Source organism: Eubalaena glacialis, chromosome 17 (assembly GCF_028564815.1).
Source record: "Eubalaena glacialis isolate mEubGla1 chromosome 17, mEubGla1.1.hap2.+ XY, whole genome shotgun sequence".
Taxonomy (NCBI): domain Eukaryota; kingdom Metazoa; phylum Chordata; class Mammalia; order Artiodactyla; family Balaenidae; genus Eubalaena; species Eubalaena glacialis.
Window position 1 is genome coordinate 7004176 of NC_083732.1, and position 18717 is coordinate 7022892.

The 18717-nt window shown below is 39.5% G+C and overlaps 1 protein-coding gene across 1 annotated transcript in view; it reads right to left on the reverse strand.

Moving 5' to 3' along the window:
- Nucleotides 1–18717, reverse strand: part of TOX (thymocyte selection associated high mobility group box) — a 295082-nt gene that overhangs the window by 174344 nt on the left and 102021 nt on the right. The window lies entirely within an intron of this gene.

Consider the following 18717-nt stretch of genomic DNA (forward strand, 5'->3'; position numbering starts at 1 on the left):
CAAGCGCTGGTGGAGACTTCTGCTCTGTAATGGAAGCTCTGTCTATTTTAAAGATATGTGAATGAAGGCTCAGAGAAAATAAATTGGCCCGAATCACACTTGTTGGAAGTAATGCAGGAATCCCAACCCAGGGGTTCTTCTGAACCCCCAGGGCTTAGATGGGTTTATTACTGCTATGCAGTTTAGCTAATAACAGCAGGTAAATGCAAAGTTTAGATGAAGAGACACTATCTGAAAGGCATACACTGGATGAACAGTGATCTGGAACTGTCAATGATGAACTAAAGTGTCCATTTCATCACTGCGAAGCCCGAAATGAGACAACTATAAAGGAATGAGACAATTATAAAACCTCAAAAGAATGAGTCAAAGGCTACCAAAGAAAAGGTTTTTGAGAATAAAAGTAGATTCTTAATAATGGATTTATTCATCTAATTCAGGGATCCATAAACTAGGGCCATGGGCCAAATCTGGCCAGACACCTGTTTTTATAAATAAAGTTTTATGGGAACACAGCCATGCTCATTTACTGACATATGGCTATGGCTGCTTTTGTCATACAATAGTCAAGTAATTACGGCAGAGACGGTCTGCCCTGCAAAGCCAAAAATATTTATTATTATCTGGCCCTTTACAGAAAAAGTATGCCAACCCCTGAACTAAGTCATGATGAAACCAGGACAGATTTAAAGGTATTAGTAACTAGTCATATTTGTTAATCCACATGAGTAAACCTCAAACTGTGTCTCACACATTCTTTTGAATGTTAAGAATTATTATGTGAAAATGGGTTCAGTGGACCAACAAGTTTGGGAAAGGCCGGAAAAAAATTTTTTTTTAAAAAGTCCATATGCACTGTGAATTTCCAAGTTAAGCTGAAGGGTGTAATTTTATGCAGTACTTCCCAAACTCATTTGACCAGTGGTGTACACACCTAGACCCAATGGTCTCAGTGATCACCTGGCTGGTCCTCTACTACAGCCGTGAGATCTGGAGGAAGAAGTAAAGGAAGGCACAACTGCTAAGACTGGAAGAAACTTACCTATTTCCTTACTGGTTCACCAGGTTCTTTACATGTAAGATAGAAATAAATTTTTCTCTTCTGAGAGTATAGCAGAGTTCAACCCACTATTACAAAGCCTTAGGAAATACAAACTCTTTTAGCTAAGTTTAGTGCATTATACTATAAAGTGCCCTTCTCAGTATAAACTAGTGTCTCCTGAGAGACCCAGTGGGGTACTGAGATGCAAGGTACCCATGAGAGACGGAAGCGTCCCTCTGCACAATGATGTGCCCAGTATTTGCGTGTGTGTGTGTGTGTGTGTGTGTGTGTGTGTGTGTGTATTTAGCAGTTTTGCACATTTTGCCTCAAGTGTTTTGTTCCCATTAACTATGAGCTAAATGTCTGCTTGATGAATTGTTTCTCCTTTGGTGTTAACAAAAGAACATATGCTATTTCACTTGCATCTCATTAAGCTCTTCAAATATTAGAGTTGTAGGAGGCTTGGTATTGCTACAGAAAAAAGAATTAAGTGTGTTCCCATTAGCTGTATTTGACAGTGTGTTAGTTATTCATGTAAACTATTCTCAAGTGAAACGTGCTGTGGCCACTCTTCCCTTGAACTCAGCAGGGTGTGCACACGCCACGGCCGGAGGGCTCATAAGCAAGACCCCCACTCGGGGCACCATCCTCCTTGACCCCAGTCCAAGGAGACAGGCTGGCCCACGGGAGCCCTCTCCACACCTCATGGCAACCACATCAACCTGATCCAGAATTGGGGGCAGGGCATCCACAGGTACCCACGGTTCTAACTTAGCCAGCCCTCAGGCAGTGCTTACTGGGTCCCACTGTCCCCAGCCCTTTCAGAGACTACCTCTTTTAATTATTATTATCTCCATTTCTCAGATGGGGAAACTAAGGCACAGATCGGGTAAAGAACCAGCCTATGATCACACAGCTAGCAAGCTGTAGTGCTGGGATATGAACTCAGACAGGGTTTGGGTCTAGAGTTTGTGCTTTTAACCACCCTGTGGTGGCCCTGGGGTTCTGTCGTCCTTCGAGACTTGCTTTTTCAATTCCTGGATTCCATGAAGTACTCCAGTATCCTACTAAATGTTCATTTTTGCTTAAGCAAGCCAGAGTTGGCTACTTGCAACCAAAAGAAACTTAACAGAGGAGAAAGCACTCCTCTCTTTTCTCCACAAGATTTCCCGTAGAAACCGTATCTGAAGGATAACTAAAGTCACTGTCGGTTTCCACCCTCAAAGCCGCAATGCTTCAACGCAGGAGTAACGTGGGCACAGCAGGGATGGGTGGGGGGCCGGGCCAGGGGAGCTCTGCAGACGCAGGGCCCGTGCCCGCTGCTGGCCACGACAGCTGCGCCTTCACAGCTCCCTGCCACAGGCATCTCCGTGCTGCTCGGTTGGTGAGCCTGTGACGGGGCACAGTGAGACTGGAGCTCACCTGCCTGGGCTCTCGGGGTGTCTTCCCACCCTCTGCCCCTCCCTACTGCGCTGTGGAGCACAGTCAAGCTGAATGTGTCCCTGAACAATATCCTTTAGAACAAAAGGGACTTTTTCCACTTACCTCCTCAAAGACAGTTCCTTTGCCCAAAGGCTTTCATTTTCTTTTTAATGTAACATTTATTTATCACTTAAAAAATTGAGCACTTTTCTAAGTGCTTTACCTTTATTAATTCTTATAAGTCCCACAAGAATCGTATGAAGTTTTACAGATGGGGGAAAGTGAGGCAAAAAGGAAGCGTGCAGCTAGGATCAAGCTAGGCAGTGGGTCCCAGATCTGACACAGTCACATCGGTTGTGTAAGAAGGTTCCCTGCTATCCCTATCTCTGTGGGTAAAGGCAACCAGGAAATGTGCTGACAAACAAATTGTGATTCTGATAAAAATGGTTTATAATTGTACAATCCAAATTATCCCACTTAATGAAGCTGAAGAGAACTGCTCATTTAGGATGCGATTAACAAGAAAATTAAGCATTGGCCTTCAAGCTAGAAGAACGAGTGATCACATTCCTCTTCAAGCATTAGAGGAAGTCTGATTTTCTAAAGTGACAGCACTACTCAGGAGAACCCAACAATGACTGTACAAACCCAAAATGTATAGTAGATTAATTTTTAAAAACTACAGTAAGTTCGGGGGGGAAAGGAGTTGTTACTCGGGGTATCATCTTGATCACTTCTGGCCCCGTCACTATTTTTGGACCATGAATGTCTAGTTAAAAAGCATATCTTCTCCAATAGGCTTTTACTCTCTGCACTAGTAATATAAAACATAAATGAGATTTGCAACTTTAAAAATTGTTCCAAAGAAACACGCCAGACAATACTCAGACTTGCTCTGAATTTCCTTGTTTTGTTAGAGTTTTATCTCTAGCAATGAATTAATCTTCAAAAAGGCCCCGTACCACGTTGATGTTACAAACACACACTTGTGGGGAAAGTGCATTTTGGGGCCGTGAGGAGGAAGTTAATGCCCTTGCAGGCTGTCAGCAATGGGAGCGGCAGGATTTACAGAATCTCCCCGGCTGTCCAGCGGCCCACGTATCAGGGCGCGGATCTCGGCGCTGGCAGAGCTGCCCGTGTGATGGAGACACCGGAGTCCTGGCTACACTAGTTGTACCTGGCAGGCCGTGCTGGGTCTGTGCGGAAATAAAATGAGAAGTCCCCGGGCAACCGCAGGCTATCTGTCTCTGCTGCACATGCTGCCGGCTCGGACTTTCGTAGTTTATGTAAAAATAGTTGTTTTCTGAAATGGAATGAAAGCAAGGCGAAGGGTGGCAAGCGTAGGCTGCAACTGAGAACGAAGTGAAAACACAGAGGCCTGATTTAGAGAGAACCCCGATGGGTGAGTTGCTTAGTGGTTGATGGACACCCAGGAGGCAGCCGCGTGACCTTCCCCTTTATGTCTTGGTCAAGTCTATCAACACCACCGTTCACTACAGGTAGAAATAGAACGCTGTTTTCAAAAATGGAAATACCATAATACTGTACAGATTTTTCTCTTCCTTATATTGGCACAGAATGTCTGTCTGCTTCAGCAGTGTACAAACTATTCATATTCGGATATTTCAGAATGAATTTTTGCTTTTAAAATCACGTGCACATTTTAGGTCCCCGACATCATTTTTTGCTTTGGGTAGCAAATTCCCTCTTTTTGCCTGCGTGGATTGATGGTCAGTTACACTCTGTCATCTTCCGAACTTACTGTAAAAATCTTTAGCATTAGCCTTCTATAGAGAGTAATGGTCACTTCCTCTAGTGAAAGAAAGCTACATCCCAATCAATCATACTTATTGAACTTACAAAGGACTCTTTGCTAAGTAAAAGCTGCATTTTTAGAATTAAGCATTATTTGACTTTTTTGAAGCCAACTAAATAGAACTCTCATCCCTGTTAAATTGGCTTAACATTTTTCACCTCAACTCTCTTCTTTACTTACAAATTAAATTTGAAGATGGAGATGATAAAAATGTAAAGAAATTCTCTTTATCTGTGATTGTTTGCTAACTTTATTATTGCATATGTAAGGTATTTTCATTTGGTAAGATTCCAACAATGGAAGTTAGGATGGGCTCCCCCAGACACCCAGGTGAAAAAAGAAGCAGAGGACAGGTATTGTGGGAGAATGTGGGCTCCTTGTCGGGAAAGGCTGTCGGTCACTGGGCTGAGGAAGGCCAGCACCTCTGTTGTGTAGGTGGGCGGAGAACTGGGGCTGCAGCCCAGACAGGCAGCAGGAACTACGCCGACTGCCAGGAACCCGAACCTTCAGGAAGAGTCAGCTATCTTGCTTTAGAGGCTGACAGCAGTGAAGGACTTCCTAGCAAGGACTTCAGAATTTCTGTGTATGAGAGGGCTAGCATCATTGTCTTGAAGTTACATTTTCATAGCAAATATACTGTTTAAATTGAGGATAGATTTCATTTGGGAGAGATGCGGGGTCTGTGGGCAAGGGATATTTATGGCTACAGCCTCTTCAAGAGGCCACTGACTCTTCGACGAATATTAATGAAGTTCCACCAGGAACACTAAGAGGAGGAACCTGTCAAGTAAGCACAGGATGTTCCCAAACCCAGGCTAGGAAAGCACTGGGCCAGATGGGAAAATGTCTTTCTCATCCACAACATGCGGGAACAGCCAAGCTTTCCATGGAAATATAATGAATGCATTTAAGATAAGTTGAGGCTGAGTTTCTTTTGAGAGGAAATGAAAACTGTGACAACACCCAGAGGCAAGACGGATATGGGGTTCTGGGGCTGAGGAGATGCCATTTCAGTCATGCCATTCAGTGTTCAAGCTGCTGGACAAGGGTAAGGCAGGGAGGGAAGACTACCTGAACATAATCCTCTAAAACGAGGATCACAGACCTTTACTCTTGACTCATCAATGTTGTCCTTTCACATAATATGCATTCTCAATTTACTTGTAATAGTCCTTCTGGGAAATTCTAGAATCTTCTATGATGACCTAAGGGGAAAAGCATCTTGCCACATTTTTAGAATACAGGGATCAGCATTCCCCGCATGGCTGGGTGACCAGTTGCCATGGTAGCATAATGTATATGGACTCTGAAATGTTCTACCTGTGGAAAAAGTTTTCAAGAATAGAGCATTGTTTATTGTAACATAAGTCCACAACATTTTCTTGTCAGTTTTTATCGGGTTTCTAGCGATCTGAGCCAAGTCTAAAAGAGCCAGAAAGCAAGAGTGGATAACTGGAAATAGCCTTTTTTCTTTGTCAGTCCTTCCACAAAGACCCATGTGAACTTTCTTCAGTCCAGAAAAGTCTGAGTTTTTGGTGGAAGCTCAGTCAAAGGGTATGACAGTGCCTAAGATGGACTCAGAGAAATAAGCACTTAGTTTTGTAATGAGGGAAGTACAGATGAATCCATTCAAATTCATGTAATAAGGGAATGAATAGAACGGATACACACATACATACATTTCCATTAAAGAAAAAAATCAGTAAAGTCATATATCTATATTTAGACTGTAACTTTTAAAATACCAAGCTTTTTTTTTTTTTTTAAATTTTAGAAAAGACTAAATTGCCTAGGGCTCTTGGGAACTCCAAGTCCCTCTAGTAGAAAAGTCCTATTGTCTGGAATGCTGAAATTTTTTCCTGGCACGACTGCTAATTCTCTACTGCTAACTTCTAAGCACACCCAATGGCAGAAGTTCTATGGTAGTATTACGTTACAGAGATAAGAGGATGCGCATAAAGTAAGGCCATACAATTTAAAATATATATTAAATCAAACAAAGGTTCTAAAATACCTCCTAATCTTTCAGAAATGACCCAAAACTCAGTTGTTCCAGAGAAAGCTGTTGGTTTCTCTCCCATCTTGATGTGACTCTCATTTCCATACAGGTGACAAAACACTGGAGGAACAGCCATCCTGTCTAGGGGTAGGACGCAGCCTATTGCCCTGAAGACGCCAAGAGCTGATGGCTCTTTGTTACTTTCTGGTCGCTTCAGTCAACTTTTTTCTCATAGTTCAACCCTCTTCCATGTTACTACCTCTTCCACGCATCATACATCCTTTATCTTTGTGTACACCACAGTCAGATTCAATAAATTATTTACACAACTGTCTGTCCTACTAGACTATGAGCTTCTCTATGGCAGAGAACATGTCTTTATTTATGTATATTCAACTGAATAAACAAAGCTTATTTAAATTTTTTAACCTTTCATCACCAATATCATCATCAATATCATTCTCCACTAACTTTATTTAAATTTCATTTGGGGAATAACTGCTATGACAATGGAGATACAGATCTAAGAGTACAGCATTTATTATAGATCCCAATTTATCTCCTCATGTGACTTTTTTCTACTTCAACTTTCCAAAGACAAAATGAGATTTCTGAATTTCTGTTTATGGGTCACAAATTTCTTCTGATTTTACTTTTAAGAGAGTGCACTGCAAACTCTATGAACCTACAGTCCCCTAAAGAGAAGAATAAAGATTGCAAAAAAAGCAATCATCTTGTTCCATTTTAATGTTACAATGAACATTACTTATTATTTATATCAAATTGAACTAATACATAGTGAGCACAGGCACTGTTTATCAAGATCTCTCCACTCTGGATAACACATATGACTGAAAAGGTATGATATGAACAATAAAGCTAGAAATACATTCAAAAGTGATTAACTGCAAAATAGAAAAATAAATGTATTCATTTTATGTTATAAAAATATGGTGAATTGGAGGAGAGAAATTAGACCCATCTCTTCATATGCTGGTCATCTTTTCCATCATGAAAAATATACTTCAGCATTTTGTACCTCAGTGACCGATGTACTTGCTTGAATGAATCCTTACCAACAGGTAAAATATCATTTCGATTACTTTGTGCCATTTCAAAACCGAGGTGACTCAGTCAGTAATGAGATAGAGTAAAAAGCAGTTGTTTTTAGTGGGTTTTTCCTGGGGCAGGGAATCATTTTAATATACTTGTCCCAGATGCCACATTTCATCTAGTTGGTATTCCCTCTGTTACTGGGCCTGCTCTCCCCTTACTCAATAAATATGGAAATCTATTCCTCGTCCAGTTTGAACACTGTAATTTTTATAGCAGTTTTACTCTTTCTGACAAGCATATTTCCACTCTCCTTTCAGTCCTGGAGAATGTGAAGAGATGCACTCTTCCCTGAAAATGTTTTGCATGTGTAAAACATATTTCAGGGTTAAATATTCTACATGTATTGTTTAATTAGTCTTTACAACAAAGGCCTCATGATCTCTCCCACACTAGGAAGCTAAGCAGAGAATGAGTACGGAGTGACTGGGGCAGATCTGGCAGAGGCCAAGTCAACTTCTAAGTCCAATTTCAAGGGTCTTGCCTTCCAGGGTCTCATTTCTGAGGAGGATCAAGCCCCCATCTCAGAAATCTTGAGGTCCCAGTCCTGCACACAGATTAGATTCGAATCATTTTCCTTTCTTTACATCCTTTCTGGAAAAAGGTAGGTTACAACGGAGAAGCAAATAAGTAACCAAGTAACTTAATAATGAAGGAAAAAACAAATGAGGTCAAAGCCCCTTTCCTATAAAGTAGAGATACTTCTTTGTATCTCTAACACTAGCCAGTCTCCTTGCTGTACCTTGGTATTTTTTGTGCTGAATTATATCAGTGAGCCCTATTTGACAAAAACATGACATGAAAAATATTTATAGGCAAATTACAGCTACCTTTATTGCCGGTAAAAAACTATTCTTTGTTTAATAAAAACAACAACAGTGAGCTATGTCATACCAATGTCTTTTGAAAGGGCCTTGATACCTGACTTTCAGGTGGTGACATGTTGGGCATGAGCTGAAGGTTTAGCCAGCTGTGCAATGACTGCACCGCAGCCTCGGCGCTGGAGACCTGCCCCAAGAGCTCTCTTTCAGGCTCGCGTAACTGTGGTGTTGATTTCCTACCTAAGTATTTTTAGAAATGCACCATGATATGAAACACACATCTTCAGACTAGTAACCAGAAACAGGCTGACTGACCCCTCTGTCAGCACACTCTGAAAGAGGCCTTATAAAAATACAAAGGTAAGACTATCTCCAATGCAAAATAAACCTAAAGGAGACACAGCCTTCCCTCCAAACATTCACAGGTAGAAATGTGAACGCTGTAGGAGTCCATGAAAAAAGGCAGGTATTCACAGGCAGATTTGATGAGAATGGTAACAAGTGGAGGGCTGCTTTGAAAGTTACTGTTGAGATGGGAGCGGCGAGTAGACACAAGCAAGACTAAATAAAGCCACGCTGGAGACCAGTGGTTTAAGACATGAACCAACAGTTTGGTTAAACAACCTCTGGACCCAATTTAAGTGCATCTGTGACAGGGGACTAGGCCTTCGATGAGTCTTTTACTTCTGAAGACTTTACTAGGCCTCAAGGCTTCAGAGTCACAGATTCCCATCCTATCCAACTGGAACAACTATATTTATCAGCCTGCCAAGTGCTGAAGGACGCCAGGGTTAATTAGTTAGTTATTCCTCTGTTCTACTTAAGTATTGTGTTTATAGATATTATTCGACAAGATTTTATTGAGCATGTAGAATATCTTACAAAGTTCAGAGTCACAGCCAACAGATAAACTGATATTTCACTAGCAACTTTTTACTTTTGACCCTGTATAAAGTATACATCTAAAATATGCAAATTGAGACAGACACCCTCTGACTTGAACTGCAACGTTGGCTTTTCCCCAGGTGTCCAGCTTGCTGGCCCACTCTGCAGATTTCAGATTTGCAGCCTCCATAATCACATGAGGAAACTAAGACTCAACAACAACTAATAACTTGCACTGGTTGAATGGACATTGGTTAAAGATGGCGGAGTGGAAGGCCGTGCGCTCACTCCCTCTTGTGAGAGCACTGGAATCACAACTAACTGCTGAACCATCATCAACAGGAAGACACTGGAACTCACCAAAAAAGATACCTCACATTCAAAGACAAAGGAGAAGCCACAAAGAGACCGTAGGAGGGCACGAAATCACAATAAAATCAACTCCCATAATGGCTGGGTGGGTGACTCACAGACTGGAGAACACTAATACCACAGAAGTCCACCCACTGGAGTGAAGGTTCTGAGCCCCACGTCAGGCTTCCCAACCTGGGGGTCTGGCAACAGGAGGAGGAATTCCCAGAGAATCAGACCTTGTAGGCTAGCAGGATTTGATTGTAAGACTTCAACAGGACTCGGGGAAACAGAGACTCCACTCTTGGACGGCACACACAAAGTAGTGTGTGCATCGGGACCCAGGGGAAGGAGCAATGACCCCATAGGAGACTGAACCAGACCTACCTGCTAGTGTTGAAGGGTCTCCTGCAAAGGCAGGGGGGGACTGTCGTTCACTGCAGGGACAAGGACACTGGCAGCAGAAGTTCTGGGAAGTACTCCTTGGCTTGAGCCCTCCCAGAGTCCACCATTAGCCCCACCAAGAGACTGCAGTCTCCAGTGCTGTGTTGCCTCAGGCCAAACAAACAACAGGGAGGGAACCCAGCCCCACCCAGCGGCAGACAAGTGGACTAAAGTTTTACTGAGCTCTGCGCACCAGGGCAACACCCACCTCTACCCACCACCAGTCCCTCCCATCAGGAAGCTTGCAAAAGCCCCTTAGATAGCCTCGTCCACCAGAGGGCAGACAGCAGAAGCAAGAGGAACTACAATCCTGCAGCCTGTGGAATGAAAACCACATTCACAGAAAGACAGACAAAATGAAAAGGCAGAGGACTATGTACCAGATGAAGGAACAAGACTAAACCCCAGAAAAACAATTAAATGAGGTGGAGATAGTCAACCTTCCAGAAAAAGAATTCAGAATAATGATAGTGAAGGTGATCCAGGACCTCGGAAAAAGAATGGAGGCAAAGATGGAGAAGATGCAAGAAATGTTTAACAAAGACCTAGAAGAATTAAAGAACAAACAAACAGAGATGAACAATACAGTGACTGAAATGAAAAATACACTAGAAGGAATCAATAGCAGAATAACTGAGGCAGAAGAACGGATAAGTGACCTGACAGAATGGTGGAATTCACTGCCAAGGAACAGAATACAGAAAAAAGAATGAAAAGAAATGAAGACAGCATAAGAGACCTCTGGGACAACATTAAATGCACCAACATTCACATTATAGGGGTCCCAGAAGGAGAAGAGTAAGAGAAAGGACCTGAGAAAATATTTTAAGAGATTATAGTCGAAAACTTCCCTAACATGGGGAAGGAAATAGCCACCCAAGTCCAGGAAGCACAGAGAGTCCCAGGCAGCATAATCCCTAGGAGAAACATGCCGACACACATAGTAATCAAATTGACAAAAATTAAAGACAAAGAAAAATTATTAAAAGCAACAAGGGAAAAACGACAAATAACATAAAAGGGAACTCCCATAAAGTTAACAGATGATTTCTCAGCAGAAACTGTATAAGCCAGAAGGCACGATATATTTAAAGTGATGAAAGGGAAGAAACTACAACCAAGATTACTCTACCCAGCAAGGATCTCATTCAGATTTGATGAAGAAATCAAAAGCTTTACAGACAAGCAAAAGCTAAGAGAATTCAGCACCATCAAACCAGCTCTACAACAAATGCTAAAGGAGCTTACTGCTAACTCGGAAACACAAGAGAAGAAAAGGACCTACAAAAACAAACCCGAAACAATTAAGAAAATGGTAATAGGAACAAACATATTGATAATTACCTTAAATGTGAATGGATTAAATGCTCCAACAAAAAGACACAGGCTCGTTGAATGGATACTAAAACAAGACCCATATATATGCTGTCTACAAGAGACCTACTTCAGACCTAGGGACACATACAGACTGAAAGTGAGGGGATGGAAAAAGATATTCCATGCAAATAGAAATCAAAAGAAAGCTGGAGTAGCAATACTCATATCAGATAAAATAGACTTTAAAATAAAGACTGCTACAAGAGATAAGTAGGGACACTACATGATGATCAAAGGATCAATCCAAGAAGAAGATATAACAATTATATATGTTCATGCACCCAACATAGGAGCACCTCAGTACATGAGGCAAATGTTAACAACCATGAAAGGAGAAATTGACAGTAACACAATAATAGTGGGGGACTTTTAACACCTCACTTACACCAATGGACAGATCATCCAGACAGAAAATTAATAAGGAAACACAAGCTTTAAATGACACAATAGACCAGATAGATTTAACTGATATTTATAGGACATTCCATCCGAAAACAGCAGATTACACTTTCTTCTCAAGTGCATTCTCCAGGATAGATCACATCTCGGGTCACAAATCAAGCCTCGGTAAATTTAAGAAAATTGAAATCATATAAAGCATCTTTTCCAACCACAATGCTATGAGATTAGAAATAAATTACTGGGAAAAAACCGTAAAAAACACAAACACATGGAGGCTAAACAATACGTTACTAAATAACCAAGAGATCACTGAAGAAATCAAAGAGGAAATCAAAAAATACCTAGAGACAAATGACAATGAAAACACGATGATCCAAAACCTCTGGGATGCAGCAAAAGCAATTCTAAGAGGGAAGTTTATAGCAATACAATCCTACCTCAAGAAACAAGAAAAATCTCAAATAAACCATCTAACCTTACACCTAAAGGAAATAGAAGAAGAAGAACAAAGAAAACCCAAAGTTAGTAGAAGGAAAGAAATCATAAAGATCAGAGCAGAAATAAATGAAATAGAAACAAAGAAAACAATAGCAAAGATCAATAAAACTAAAAGCTAGTTCTTTGAGAAGATAAACAAAATTGATAAACCTTTAGCCAGACTCATCAAGAAAAAGAGAGAGAGGACTCCAATCAATAAAATTAGAAATGAAAAAGGAGAAGTTACAATGGACACTGCAGAAATACAAAGCATCCTAAGAGACTACTACAAGCAACTCTATGCCAATAAAACAGACAACCTCGAAGAAATGGACAAATTCTCAGAAAGGTATAACCTTCTAAGACTGAACCAGGAAGAAATAGAAAATATGAACAGATCAATCACAAGTAATGAAATTGAAACGGTGATTAAAAAACTTCCAACAAACAAAAGTCCAGGACCAGATGGCTTCATAGGTGAATTCTATTAAACATTTAGAGAAGAGCTAACACCCATCCTTCTGAAACTCTTCCAAAAAATTGCAGAGGAAGGAACACTCCCAAACTCATTTTATGAGGTCATCATCACCCTGATACCAAAACCAGACAAAGATACTACAAAAAAAGAATATCACAGACCAATATCACTGATGAATACAGATGCAAAAATCTTCAACAAAATACTAAGAAACAGAATCTAACAACACATTGAAAGGATCATACACCATGATCAAGTGGGGTTTATCCTAGGGATGCCAGGATTCTTCAATATACGCAAATCAATCGATGTGATACACCATATTAACAAATTGAAGAATAAAAACCATATGATCATCTCAATAGATGCAGAAAAAGCTTTTGACAAAATTCAACACCCATTTATGATAAAAACTCTCCAGAAAGTGGGCACAGAGGGAACCTTCCTCAACAGAATAAAGACCATATATGACAAACCCACAGCCAACATCATTCTCAATGGTGAAAAACTGAAAGCATTTCCTCTAAGATCAGGAACAAGACAAGGATGTCCAATCTCACCACTATTATTCAACATAGTTTTGGAAGCCCTAGCTACGGCAATCAGAGAAGAGAAAGAAATAAAAGGAATCCAAATTGGAAAAGAAGTAAAACTGTCACTGTTTGCAGATGACATGATACTATATGTAGAACATCCTAAAGATGCCACCAGAAAACTACTAGAGCTAATCAATGAATTTGGTAAAGTTGCAGGATACAAAATTAATGCACAGAAATCTCTTGCATTCCTATACACTGACAACAAAAGATCAGAAAGAGAAATTAAGGAAACAACCCCATTCACCATTGCAACAAAAAGAATAAAATACTTAGGAATAAACCTACCTAAGGAGGTAAAAGACCTGTATGTAGAAAACTATAAGACACTGATAAAAGAAATCAAAGATAACACAAACAGATGGAGAGATATACCATGTTCTTGGATTGGAAGAATCAATATTTTGAAAATGACTATACTGTCCAAAGCAATCTACAGATTCAATGCAATCCCTATCTAATTACCAATGGCATTTTTTACAGAACTAGAACAAAAAATCTTAAAATTTGTATGGAGACAGAAAAGACCCTGAATAGCCAAAGCAGTCTTGAGGGAAAAAAACGGAGCTGGAGGAATCAGACTCCCTGACTTCAGACTATACTACAAAGCTACAGCAATCAAGACAATATGGTACTGGCACAAAAACTGAAATACAGATCAGTGGAACAGGATAGAAAGCCCAGCAATAAACCCATGCGCCAATGGTCAACTAATTTATGACAAAGGAGGCAAGGATATACAATGAAAAAAAGACAGCCTCTTCAATAAGTGGTGCTGGGAAAACTGGACAGCTACATGTAAAAGAATGAAATGAGAACACTCCCTAACACCATACACAAAAATAAACTCAAAATGGATTAAAGACTTAAGTGTAAGACTGGACACTTTAAAACTCTTAGAGGAAAACATAGCAAGAACACTCTTTGACATAAATCACAGCAAGACCTTTTTTGACCCACCTCCTAGAATAATGGACATAAAAGCAAAAATAAACAAATGGAACCTAATGAAACTTAAAAGCTTTTGCACAGCAAAGGAAACTATAAACAAGATGAAAAGACAACCCCCAGAATGGGAGAAAATATTTGCAAACGAATCAGTGGACAAAGGATTAATCTCCAAAATATATAAACAGCTCATGCAGCTCAATATTAAAAAAAAAAAACCCAATCAAAAGATGGCCAGAAGACCTAAATAGACATTTCTCCAAAGAAGGCATACAGATGGCCAAGAGGCACATGAAAAGATGCTCAACATCACTAATTATTAGAGAAATGCAAATCAAAACTACAATGACCACCTCACACCAGTTAGAATGGGCATCATCAGAAAATCTACGAACAACAAATGCTGGAGAGGGTGTGGAGAAAAGGGAACCCTCTTGCACTCTTGGTGGGAATGCAAATTGATATAGCTACTGTGTAGAAGAGTATGGAGGTTCCTTAAAAAACTAAAAATACAGTTACCATATGATCCAGCAATCCCACTACTGGGCATATACCCAGAGAAAACCATAATTCAAAAAGACACATGCACCCCAATGTTCATTGCAGCACTATTTACAATAGCCAGGTCATGGAAGCAACCTAAATGCCCATCGACATACGAATGGATAAAGAAGATATGGTACATATATACAATGGAATATTACTCAGCCATAAAAAGGAACGAAATTGGGTCATGTGTAGAGACGTGGATGGACCTAGATACTGTCATACAGAGTGAAGTAAGTCAGAAAGAGAAAAACAAATATCGTTTATTAATGCATATATGTGGAATCTAGAAAAATGGTAAAGATGAACTGGTTTGCAAGGCAGAAACAGAGACACAGATGCAGAGAACAAACGTATGGACACCAAGGGGGGAAAGCTGGTGGGCGAGGGGGTGGGGGTGGGATGAACTGGGAGATTGGGATTGACATGTATACACTAGTATGTATAAAATAGATAACGAATAAAAACCTGCTGTATAAAAAAAAATAAAATTCAAAAAAAAACAGTTGAATGAAAATAAAATAAAATATGCAAGTTATTTATAATAGTATTATAAATTTGGAAATTGCTTATTCTCAGGCCATTAGCATTATATTACTGTTCAGACAATAATTATCAGATATAGGGCTTCCCTGGTGGTGCAGTGGTTGAGAATCTGCCTGCCAATGCAGGGGACACGGGTTCGAGCCCTGGTCTGGGAAGATCCCACATGCCGCGAAGCAACTAGGTCCGTGAGCCACAATTACTGAGCCTGCGCGTCTGGAGCCTGTGCTCCGCGACAAGAGAGGCCGCGATAGTGAGAGGCCCGCGCACCACGATGAAGAGTGGCCCCCACTTGCCGCAACTAGAAAAAGCCCTCGCACAGAAACGAAGACCCAACACAGCCATAAATAAATAAACAAATAAATAAATAATTTAAAAAAAATTATCAGATATAATACTTTCATCATATTAACATCAGATAATCAATGGTGAGTATGTACAAAATAATCAATTTAATATGAGGAAGAGGATTAGCCTTGACTCAATAACAATATATGGTAAGATTTAAAAAATGTTTTAGTTATTAATCAGTAGCAGCCTAAAAGTATATCTGGTCCCCAAATAATTAGGAACATATAATCATCATTCACTGCCTACAAAGACTCTGTTAACTGAATAATCAATTCACAAAGTTTTCCTATTTTGAAGTCCAAAGGTGGAGCTTGATCTCAAACAGTAAGACAGTCTGAGTGCAAAAAATTAGGTGAATTTCCTAAATCCTTCCAACAGAGTGCACTCCAAATTCGCCAGTAACTAATTCATTTTATTAATTCAGTTCAATCTGTTGCTTCCTAGAGCTACCAAATGTTTTCTTTGGCATCATGTTTATAATCAAAATGTTTGCTTTAAAATTAAAACATTTGTTTTGGTGACATGAATTTCCAAGAGCAGCTGATTCTTCCCAATAACCAAAATGAAACTAAATTCAAATTGTTATAGAGAATTTTGGCAACTCTCATTGGTATCCAGACTGCCATCATGGGAGAACAAAAATGTTTTTGCTTTTAAGATTAGAGACATGACTGAAAACAACTAATATAAAGACAAGTGGCCAGCCCATTTAAAATGAACCTGATGAAGAAGCCTGAAAACAAAAGAAAGCTGAATTCTTTGATCTTCGGAACATCAATACATAACTTAGGAAAGATAAGAAATTAAAGCACTATGACCAGCAAAAGGAAGTTAGGTCCCTGCAAAAGCGAAAAGACACTAAAAGGTAAAGTCGACAAAGTTTCTGAACATGAAAAAACAGTCAAGACTTCTGTGTAATACTGTAGACCCTGAAGGGGAAAGAAAAAAGAATGCGGAATCATGGGGTCAATGACTACCTAGGACTTATTTTGATATAAAATATAAAATAAACACATTGAGGTTCCGTCACTTTGAGGTAAGAATGCTGATACAGAGGACATATCTTAAGGAGATAGATTCATGAGTCTCTATAGCACGACTATCCCCATCTGTGTGTGACAGAGACAGCAGAGAAAATCATTGGAGGCGGAAGCACCACAGACATAATGGCACGGTGATATATTTTTTAAGAAAGAGGTATATGGGGAGCTCCCGAGTCCAATTCACAATGTGACGGGGGATTTCTAGAGAAAAGCAGATTTATTAACTTGAATGAGTTTCTATCATGTCATGAGTGGAAGAGACAGCCAAGCCATTTTGTGTGATCAATGCAGGAACTTACAAGGCAGACACAAGAGGGGCTGGATTTGGTTTTAAAATTCAGGTTTAACACTCAAAATAATGTAAAAGTATTTTTCTCTGTAATTCTGCAAGCCCAGAAATCAAGACAGGAAGAGCAAAAGGAATTAGGAATCTGGATATTTAGTTAAAATACTAATATATGTGTGTGCGTGTGTGTGTGTGTGTATGTGTACACAAACTCACAATTGGGTACCTTTTAAAAATATGTCATGTCTTTGCAGGAGGAAGAATTTGATCTAAAAAGATCTACTATATACAGGGTAAAAGAGTAGGGAATCCTTTGGAGGAAATGAAAAGAATGAATGTGTATATTCAGTTCTTATAGATAATAGCTGAGGGGGTTATAAAATAAGGCTAAATCAAATTGATTGGCAGCAAGGGAGAAGTAATATTAAAGAGAAAGTGATAAGAAAGGAAAATCACATCTATGGTGATACACTCTAGGAATAATAATTATAGTGAAGACACTATGGGAATATGCAGCATGTACAAAGGGAGGTGCTAGAGGCTACATGAATATTATTTAAAGTTCATTGGAAAAAATGACCTGGATAATATGAAAAATGCAATTAGATATTGTCCTGTCTGCTGGATTCATAACTGAGCCAATGTTTTTCATTATAAATAGTTTTTAGATCAACCCAATAGTAACAGAACTTTCTTGTTTAGACATACTCAGTTTGGCTGAAGAATCTTTTAATTCCACTAGTAGTCTGTATAATTAACTTGATTCAAATTATTTAGCCTTGTTACTTAGTAGGTAACTTGCTCTAGATCAGCATTGCCTTGACTCTTTTAGTATAGCTGTATACAGAAATTGAGTTGAAAATTTCTATGTTTGACACTTGTGTAGCGATATTATTTCAGTAATCAGAAACAGACACACACATACTAAAGAGATCAAAACTCCATTTCAAAGAAAATTTTCTTTTTGTCATGTATCACTATACTCACAGTAAAAATTCAGGACACTCAGGAAAATACTGAAGTAATTCAAGAAATTAAATTCAAACCAGGCAATTCAATTATGAAATTCAAAAGTGCTTTTTTATCTCATTTTGGGTGTTTCTATCTCTCTTCCCACACATCTATCTAGATTCTCTGAATAAGAAAGAGAATATGGACTCGTGATAGAATTATGATAGCAAGCTTAGTACAACTGGTAATTATCGTAGTCTCTGCCACAACAGCAATCTCTACAACAGTCTCCAAGCAGAGGTGAGTCAGCTAAAAACTGCAAGAACGAAGATCACTCCTTATCTGCCTCAATTTATTCACCTCCCATGTGACATAAAGGACTTTCCCAGGTTCCTCGTGTTTATACTGAGTTTCAAGGTTACAGCCTTTTAGGTGTAGACTGTGATGCTCATATATCAAAGAAACTAGCAAGAGCCACCTGACAGTTGTTTTTGTCTTTCCTCTTCTAATTCTACACAAATAGTTTTCTTGACTTAAGTAATCCTAAATATTCGTGGTTCAATCTCCTTCACTTCTACCCAATGCATACTTCCCATCCACACCCTAAAAAACTGCACTCAGAAACAAGCCAACATCCAATGATGGAAAAAGTGACGCAACTCACTGTAATCAAACAGCAGTTTCTATGGGACTTGAATTGACAGGACTAAACAAAATTGAGAACACGGTATTTTGTGCCTTGCTCACGTAAGTGAGCATGCAAGATGCAAATGAGTTGCCATCGTAAGTTTTAATGACAGACCTGAGTATGAAGATTAAAAATAAG